This window comes from Silene latifolia, chromosome 11 (genome assembly GCF_048544455.1).
Source record: "Silene latifolia isolate original U9 population chromosome 11, ASM4854445v1, whole genome shotgun sequence".
Taxonomy (NCBI): Eukaryota; Viridiplantae; Streptophyta; class Magnoliopsida; order Caryophyllales; family Caryophyllaceae; genus Silene; species Silene latifolia.
The window spans coordinates 71,160,272-71,169,232 of NC_133536.1; the positions used below are offsets into that span (position 1 = coordinate 71,160,272).

Here is an 8,961-nt window from a genome sequence, read left to right on the forward strand (position 1 = left end):
AGACTCTTTCAGCAACAAATTCGTCAACTCATTGAAATCAGAACTTTGGGATTGTTGTTGCTGCTGAGGAACATACAGAGGCTTTTGATATGGCCGCTGCTGCTTATGAGGGGGCACATAAGCCTGCTGCTGCTACTGCTGTGGAGGTTGAGTCGGATTCAAGACATTTTGGCTACTCCACCTCAGATTTGGATGGATATTCGGCTCATAGTAAGTGTTTGTCTGCCTATAATGTTGAAAGGCAGCACAAGACTCGAAGGGACTAGGACAATTTTCTGAAACATGTCCCTCAGCTCCACATCTTTTGCAGACGAAAGGACCGTCTGAAACAGCGTTCACATAGTAGATCCCTCCTTTTGAAGCTCCTCCCAACTCGTACTTATCAAACCTTGCCGTGAGAGCTTCTAATGATGCTACAGAAGGAGATTCAGCAGCTCTCCTTTGATTTCCCCTGGAATTTCCATACTCAGCTTTATGGGTGGCCAAGTCATCAATGATCTTCCACCCCTTAGTCTCTCTCATGTTCTCCTGGAATCTGCCACTGGCTGCCGCATCCAGGATAGCCCTTTGATCGCCATAGAGCCCATTGTAGAACTGATTGCATAGGCTCCATTTCTCAAACCCATGATGCGGAATGGTTCGCACCATCTTCTTGAAACGCACCCACGCCTCATAAAAGTTCTCGTCAGGACCCTGTTTAAAGCCCGTGATCTGAGCTCAAATAGCATTAGTCTTCGAAACAGAGAAGTACTTCTTATAAAATGCCAAGGCCAGCGAATTTCAGTCGGTGATCTCATTAGCAGCTCGATCCAGGTCTCTGTACCACTTCCTTGAAGCAGCTCGGAGTGAGAATATAAACATAGTCTCCTTCACCTGGTCCTGGGTCACACCGGTCGGCGGGGGTATAGAGCAGTAATAGTCAATAAATATCTCCATATGCTTGGCTGCATCTTCATTTGCAGCTCCCCCGAATTGGTTTCTCTCAACCAAGTTGATATAAGAAGGCTTCGGTTCAAAGTTTCTATCAGCTCCTGGTAATTCGAACCCCTTATATAGATTTACAGCTGTCGGCTCAGAGTGACTTGCTATGGTCGCTTCTTCAGCCATCTCTAGAAAATCTGGAGAAGTGACTGTCTCAGCTGATGAAGTGGAAATGGGAGATGAAGGTGGATCCTCCTCAAACAGCTCGTTCTCGTAGTAACTAGAAAGAGTACTTAGCTATTCCTCTGTCGGCAATACTCTAGATGATCGCCTCAACTCGCGCAAAGTCTTCTCAATCTCAGGATTGAACGATACTAATTCACCACCCTGTCGGCATTAATCGTTTCAATTGGCCCCTCACATTTGTTTGAAAAATTGGCGACTTGCTTAGCCTATATATTCTCCAACTGCTTCACAAAATTCTTTGTAGATTCAATTCCAGTTGCTTCTATTTTCGCGAATAGAACCCAAAGAGCTCGGACCATTTCTCTCAATTCCGCGGTCTCATCTGAATAATGGACAGGAATTTCAACTCTTTCCTTGGTAGCTTCAGAGGTCTCGAGCTTTGCGAGACGGGCAGTGATAGAAGTTATGAGTGTCGCAACGGCACTCATTTCATCACTTTGCTTTCGCGATTTTCCACGTGAACTTCCAAACTCAGCTTTATGGACTGCCATCTCTTCAATAGTGTTCCAACCTTTATTCTGACCGGTATTATTTTGGAACCTACCATTCGCAGCTGCATCCAGGATGACCTAACCAAACTCTTGAAACGTCCCCATCCTTCACAAAATTCCTCATCAGGTCCTTGCTGGAAATTTGTAATTTTACTTCTCAAGGCATCTGTCTTTGCAAGTGGGAAATATTTCTTGTAGAAGGCTAACGCTAGAGATGTCCAATTTGTGACTCCAGCTGCTACCCTATCAAGGTAGCGGTACCAATCTCGCGCCGAATCCTTCAAGGAGTATAAGAACATTATCCCCTTTAGTTCATCCTGGGTCACCCCAGCCGGTACAGGTATGGAACAGCAGTAGTCTGTGAAAATTTCCATATGCTTCAAAGGATCCTCGTCCGGTAGACCAGCAAACTGATTTCGCTCCACTAAATCAATATAAGAGGAACAAAATTCGAAGTGACCAGTAGTAGGGGTAGGTAACACGTGTCCCTTTGGAATATGCTGCTCTTTTGGCTGAAGATTGTCATATATCATAGTCATATTCGCAAAACTGGGAGTACTCAAGTCTTCCTCTCAAAAACCTGTCTTCTAACTGTGCAAAAGCAAAACTAGAAGCAAGAGTAAGCAACGGCCTCAAGGAACCAAAGTTCCTTGAGACAAGAAAGATAAACTAAAAATAAAGCAAACAGAATTACACCGTCTCCCCGGCAACGGCGCCAAAATTTGATACCGTCGTTTTGTATCAAAATTAAATTTATAAATCCAAACTAAGACTATAGCTAGTGATAGTAAGGGTCGAGCCACAGAGAGACACGATCAATTTTGTTTGCTATTTTCAGTCTATAAAAGTAACAATTAAGTGGGGTTTTGAATTGGTTGATTCTAAAGACTAATTGAGAAAATAAGAAAATTCTCAAACAAGATAAAAAGAAGATCGGGAACTTCGGTTCACCATGGTTAAGGTCAGGTCAATAAGGTAGCAGAGGTCCTATAATACGGTCTCAGGAAATATGAGCAAGCCTTTCGATCAATGCTCAAAGTAACCTTATGGTCTTCTAATTCCCTAGAATTTCTCAAAGATTTCGTTCAAAGAAAATTCCAATCTAATGACAACTTTAATTACTAATCTTTCAATCTAGTAAAAAGGTTTATCAAAAGAAAATAAGATCGATATGGAAGAAAATCTTACTAATAAAATTGACCCTATTTTACGCCATGGCTCACCTCGTTCCCAATCAATAAAATTAGCTATGCATGATTAAAACTATAAAAATTGCGAAATTGAAGGCAAGGAATGAGATTGACATAATTGAAATTGAATTTAAGACAAAAGAATAAAACTGAATTTCTTGAATAAAACTAATAATAACAAGAATTAAATTGATTAGAAATAATGAAGATGGAAATTACATTAAAACTTACTAAGAATTGATGAACAAAGGCAATTGAATTGCAATCCGTAGTCTACCTTTCTTCCCCAAAAACTAGATCTAAAACTTGAGTTCCTCTCTAATGAAAAGCATAACCTAATTTATTCATCTGTTCTACTGATAAACGATGCCCAAAAAGTTAATTACAATTGGGCTTTTTAAAAGTCTAACACGAAAAATCAATAACAGTTGTGAAACCTGGTCGATCGACTGAGTAGCATGGTCGATCGACCAGCCTTAAACTAAACAATGCAAAGTAGCTCTTTGAAATTCCTCGGTCGATCGATCAAGAGCTTGGTCGATCGACCAACCGAGCTGTATGATGACTTCCTTCTTTCTTCAAATCAGGCCACTTTACTCCAATGCACGCATCCCAAGGTGAGTGAGTACGAACTCCCTTCTTCCAAGCTTCCCTGAAGTTGCCTCCGGAGGACGATTTAGGCTTGATTCAGCTCACTTCCACTCATTCCTACAATAAATCATAGAAATCGCAAAGTAAACTAACTACATCCCATACTTAGCCTACCATTGTGGATACTGTTTGTGGTTTGGCACGGACTACCATTGTGGACGGTATATGCGCCATTGGACACAATATTTATAAGAATGGTAGGCTCGCCGGCAACGGCGCATATACTGTGCATACTGTGCATTGGACACAGTATTTATACTGTGCATTGGACACAGTATTTATGGGGTTGCTAAACCGTCCATACTGCTAAATGGGTCGGTCCCTTAATAGGTATTATAACTTGCATTAGAAGCTCTCACGGCGAGATTTGACAAGTTCGAGTTGGGAGGAGCTTCAAAAGGAGGGATTTACCATGTAAATGTTGTTTCAGACGATCCTTTCGTCTGTAAAAGATGTGGAGCTGAGGGACATGTTTCAGAAAATTGTCCTAGTCCCTTTGAGTCCTGTGCTGCCTTTCAACATTATAGGCAGACAAACACGTACTATGAGCCGAATGTCCATCCAAATCTGAGGTGGAGTAGCCAAAATATCTTGAATCCGACTCAACCTCCACAGCAGCAGCAGCAGCAGACTTATGTGCCCCCTTATAAGCAGCAGCAGCCATATCAAAAGCCTCCGTATATCCCTCAGCAGCAGCGACAATCACAAGGTTCCGAATTTACTGAGTTGAAAAACCTGTTGCTGAAAGAGTGCCAAGCTAGAGAGGTCGGGATGAAGATGTTAGAGAGCCAAATTGCCCAATTGGCTAGCAAGAATACAACTCGAGCTCCGGGACATTTACCGACTCAAACGGAGCAAAAAGAGACCCTTAATGTTATCACCTTGAGGAGTGGGTCTACCCTTGATGGGCCCATTATGGTTGAGGACGTCACTGAAAAGGATGAAGTTGAACCAAGGAAGGAGAAGGCAGTGACGAACAAAAGCAAGAAAAAGACAATCAGCAGGTATGTCAGTCGATCGACTAACATACCCAGTCGATCTACCGTTCTGCGACAACCAGAAGCTACTGTTCCTGTAGAAGTCGGTCGATCTACTGACCAACCCGGTCGATCGACTGACAGCGCTGCTGAAAGTGATTCTTTTCGTCCTCCAATGCCTAATAACTTGAGGGATCATTTGTTTCGGGGTACGACTGCCCTGAAAATATTGAGGCAAAACCCAAATGCTGATGGGTCAGTTCCGGTTCCGAAGTACGACCCTATGTCGATTAATGGTTCACATTTGAGATGGTCTGAAGAAGGGTCGCTATAACAAGGAGAAGGTTATGGACTTTCAGCCTAAGTCCACCGATGTCGGCATGAGAGATCTAGAGGAGAGGGCTAAGTCACTTCTTACAGCCTCTTATCCGAAGAGATTGGTGCCGACGAAGGAACAGGTATCGTTTAATAAATTTGAAAATGTTGTTTGTAGTTTAAACGTACAAGTTCCTTTTCTTAAATTAGTCAATCAAGTGCCTGCTTATATGAAATTTAGGAAGCAATTACTGTCTAAAAAGAAGTCACTTGAAACTGTTCATACTGTCGCACTAGTTGAGGAGTCATGTTCTTATTTGACCCATACTGCACCCCTTATGTTAGAAGACCCAGGTAGTTTTTCAGTCCCATGTAATATTGGCACCTTTCCTATTGAGAAAGCCTTATGTGACCTAGGAGCCAGTATTAGTGTAATGCCCTTGAGTCTTGCTAGGAAGTTAAAGTTGAACAGGTTTGTAGTCACCAACATGACTGTACAGATGGCTAATCGCTCTGCGGTCCAGCCAATAGGAGTCTTAGAGGACATTCCCGTGCAAATAGGGAAGTTCTTCTTCCCTGTTGACTTCGTGGTACTTGATATGCCCGAAGATACCCACATTACTATCATTTTGGGTAGACCATTCCTGCACACTGCTGGTGCAGTTATTGATGTTGGTTCGGGTACTTTGACCTTTAAGGTAGGCAAGCATTCCATTGTCTTTGCCCAGACGGCTAGGAAGAAAGACCCCATATGGTCCGTCACTTGCAACACGGTTTCTGAAAAGAAATCATATTTTGTGCTTCCTGATATGCCTGTCTCTACGCCTATTACTGTTGTAACCCCTCCGCCCCAGATTGGGAGCAAAGTAAAGGACGATTCTTCTGTTTTAGATATTGCAGAAGCTGGTTTGGGGAAGGAAGAGCCGCATGTTGCTCCAGCTGTGAAGGAGCCAATAGTTAAAAGAGGCGGTCTAGGATGCCTTAGCTATGGCACGGATGAGGAGCCCGAAGATGAGCCAGTTAAAGCAACGGAGTCTGATCTGGATTCCGACGAGTCCGAAGAGGTCATTGAATGGGAAGATGTCCGACATGTTGATCCGTTGAGTTCTGCGGATGTTGGAGTTGAGAAGATTGCAGTTGAGAAGATGAGCACTGTTGAGGCTACTTCTTGTAGGCAGAAGCCAACCAAGTGGGCCATACCGTGGCCGTTCTTGATCAACTACTAGTTGATCGAATGCTTCATAAACCATTTATTTTATTGTTTTGTTAAGACTATTTACCGTTTTTCGTGTGCGCGAGACTTCGCTCTTTTATGTTTGTTTGGGATTTTTAAACACTTTTGACTATTGCTTTGGGTTTTACGCAATTTTGGGTGCGTTATCATGTGTTTTTATAGGTATATAGACCATGTTAGCTCAAGTTACTCAGCTAATTCGAAGAAATCAGAAAGTTACAGCAGGTTTTCCAGTCGATCGACTGCCTCCTATGGTCGATCGACTGGGCTGCGAGTTCCAGAAGCTCCTGTTGCTGTTCACTTTGGTCGATCGACTGGGCGATGTGGTTGATCGACCGCCCAGAGCTGCTGTACCTGTTTTCGATCATTCCCCTGCTGTGTTTGGTCGATTTGCAGAGTCAAGGGAGTATTCCCTTCATTTTATTCTGCGCTTAATTTCTGATTTCTTCTGTTTTCTTCATTTTGCGCATAATTTTACCGTCCCAACTTTGTTTTCTCGGTTTTATGCGTGGTATTGTTGTCTTTTCAGGTACCTATTAGTAGCACTGCTGGCTACTGAAACCTCCTAGCTCACGCTGGTTTGGGGAGGTTTCCTTTTGTTGCGTTTAAAGTCTTGTCAGTCTCCATGTCTTCACTTCATGTCTTGTTTACTTAATTTTCTCGCAAATTCCCGTTTTCCCTTTTTTCTTCATTATATGATTTTGCACAATGGGGACATTGTGCGATTTGGTTTGGGGAAGTTAAGGATTTTGCATTGCATTTCATTTGCTTGCATTCACGTTTACATTTTTGTCTTGCATTGTTGTTTATTTCCCTATATATATACAAAAATCCGAAAAAATTGAAAAATTTCAAAAAAATGCACGTTTATTTTAGCATATAGGTCGAGTCGGAACGGTAGTATTTCGATGATGACATTGCATTTGCATCTGTTTATGCCTGAGCCTTGCTAATTGACATGTTATTAGTAGAATCAATATGCATAATCGACGAGTTTTCGTTAAATTTCTTGCTGGACTTGAGACTGGACTTTGATTTTTGGCAAACTACCTTATATTCTGAGATTTAGAGCTTATAACTGGTGACATTCATGACCAGTTTATCAAGGAATGTGAGTAGTACTCCTTATGAGACATGTTACATTAATGTGCATAATTATGAATTTAATCTGCTTAATACATGTATGCATTCGGTTTGTGGTTAGTTGACACATGTGGTAGAGGTTTTCCTTTATTCATTTTGCCCATAAGCTCCACACTGCCAAAAACAGCCTTTTTGTTCCATTACTACATCCTACATTTAGCCTGCCCTTGTCAAGCTAGTAGTTTACGTTCTTGGGGTTGTTACTTCGTTTTTGGTGGCATATGCTCATTTTGAGATGAAGTTGGGAAGTTGGAAAAAGGAAAGGAAGAAAAGAAATAGAAAAGAGAAAGAGAAAAAAAAGTGTGCTGTACTGTTTAATGTAGTCGATTGACTGCTCTACTTGGTCGATCGACTGGAGTCCGAGGAAAGAGAAAGAATCAATTCGCATAATTCAAAGTCTTTATTATATGGCGATTTTTGCTCCCATGTTGCATTTGTATCTTATGGGGAGTTGATTAATTATTATGGAGATTGCGAGATTTGTGCTTCTATTTAGCACCGGGTTTTATTGTTGATTTTGAGCAAGAAGTTCGATGTTATGATATGGTTTTGTTAGGTACTAGCTTGATCATCTATACCTTCACATTCCCATAAATGTTTTGCCTCTTCTTACCCATTACCTCACATATCCACATATTTACCTCGGCATGTGTCATGGTCATTTGTTTGGTTGGAATGCATATGTACGGTTGTAGAGATTACTTTCATATTAGATTGCAGGCATGTTCTTATAGGTCGTAGTTAGGTGAGAGTCACTACAAAATGAATTCTTTCTATCTTTACATATATTCACCTTGTGCTTATTTGAGTGATTTGAGCGACCCGCGAGAGTCCAATTTGATAAGTCTCTACAGTTGACGGTTCAGCAGTTTTTAACGACTTTAAAACTCGTTTTGCATGATTCATACGCTAATTAATGGTTGGTTATTGCATTAAATTGGTTTAGGCTATACGGTTTACATTTCACTCTGAGATTGAACTCGTTCCATTAGGTTTTAGGATCGAGTCTAGTTCTTGCTTGGGGACAAGCAAGGGTTTAGTTTGGGGAAATTTGATGCGTGTCCTAAATATAATGTTTTACACCCCATTTTACACGCATTTCAGAGCTCATTTGTGTAGTTTATGCTACTATTTGCCCCATTTCGTCTACTTTCGTATTTTTATGTAGTATTGCAGATTTATGCGGAAATGAGTAGATATTGAGCTAAATCCGTCCCCGAGTATCTTGCATTTCATTCGACATGATGTTTTTACTCAAGGAACGAGCTTGGTGCGCTTTTCGAGGCCCGAAAGACTAATCCACGAAGTTTTTGAAGCAAAGTACCAGCTACAGTGGTCGATCGACTGATTCCTTTGGTCGATCGACCAAGGCACGAAGATCAGAAGCTACTGCTCAGCGTAGGTTGGTCGATCGACTGAGCAACATGGTCGATCGACCAGACCGCGATTTAGACGTGAATTAAAAGATAGAGGAATTTGAAGCCCATAGTACATTAGGTTTTGGAATAAGAACTACGTTGTATTCTTTATAACGTAAGCTAGGTTTACAGAGTTTTACATTCAGTTTTCATCTAGGTTTTACCATTCAGTTCGAAATACAATTCAACATTCATAGTTTAGTTCGTTCTTTAATAAAGTTTCGGTTTTTGCATTCGGTTCTGATCTTCCCTTTACAAATCCTTTAAACGGTATTCTTCTGTTTTATTATTCAATTTGTTGCTTCCATTCGTATTATAGGATTGCAAGTTAGATCTCCAAAAACCATAATTATCGTTTTATGCTAGTCTTTTATT

General features: G+C 41.3%; 1 pseudogene; it reads left to right on the forward strand.

The window, feature by feature from the left end:
- Positions 1-619: 619 nt before the first annotated feature.
- On the forward strand, positions 620-719 carry LOC141616208 (small nucleolar RNA R71; annotated as a pseudogene).
- Positions 720-8,961: the final 8,242 nt, after the last annotated feature.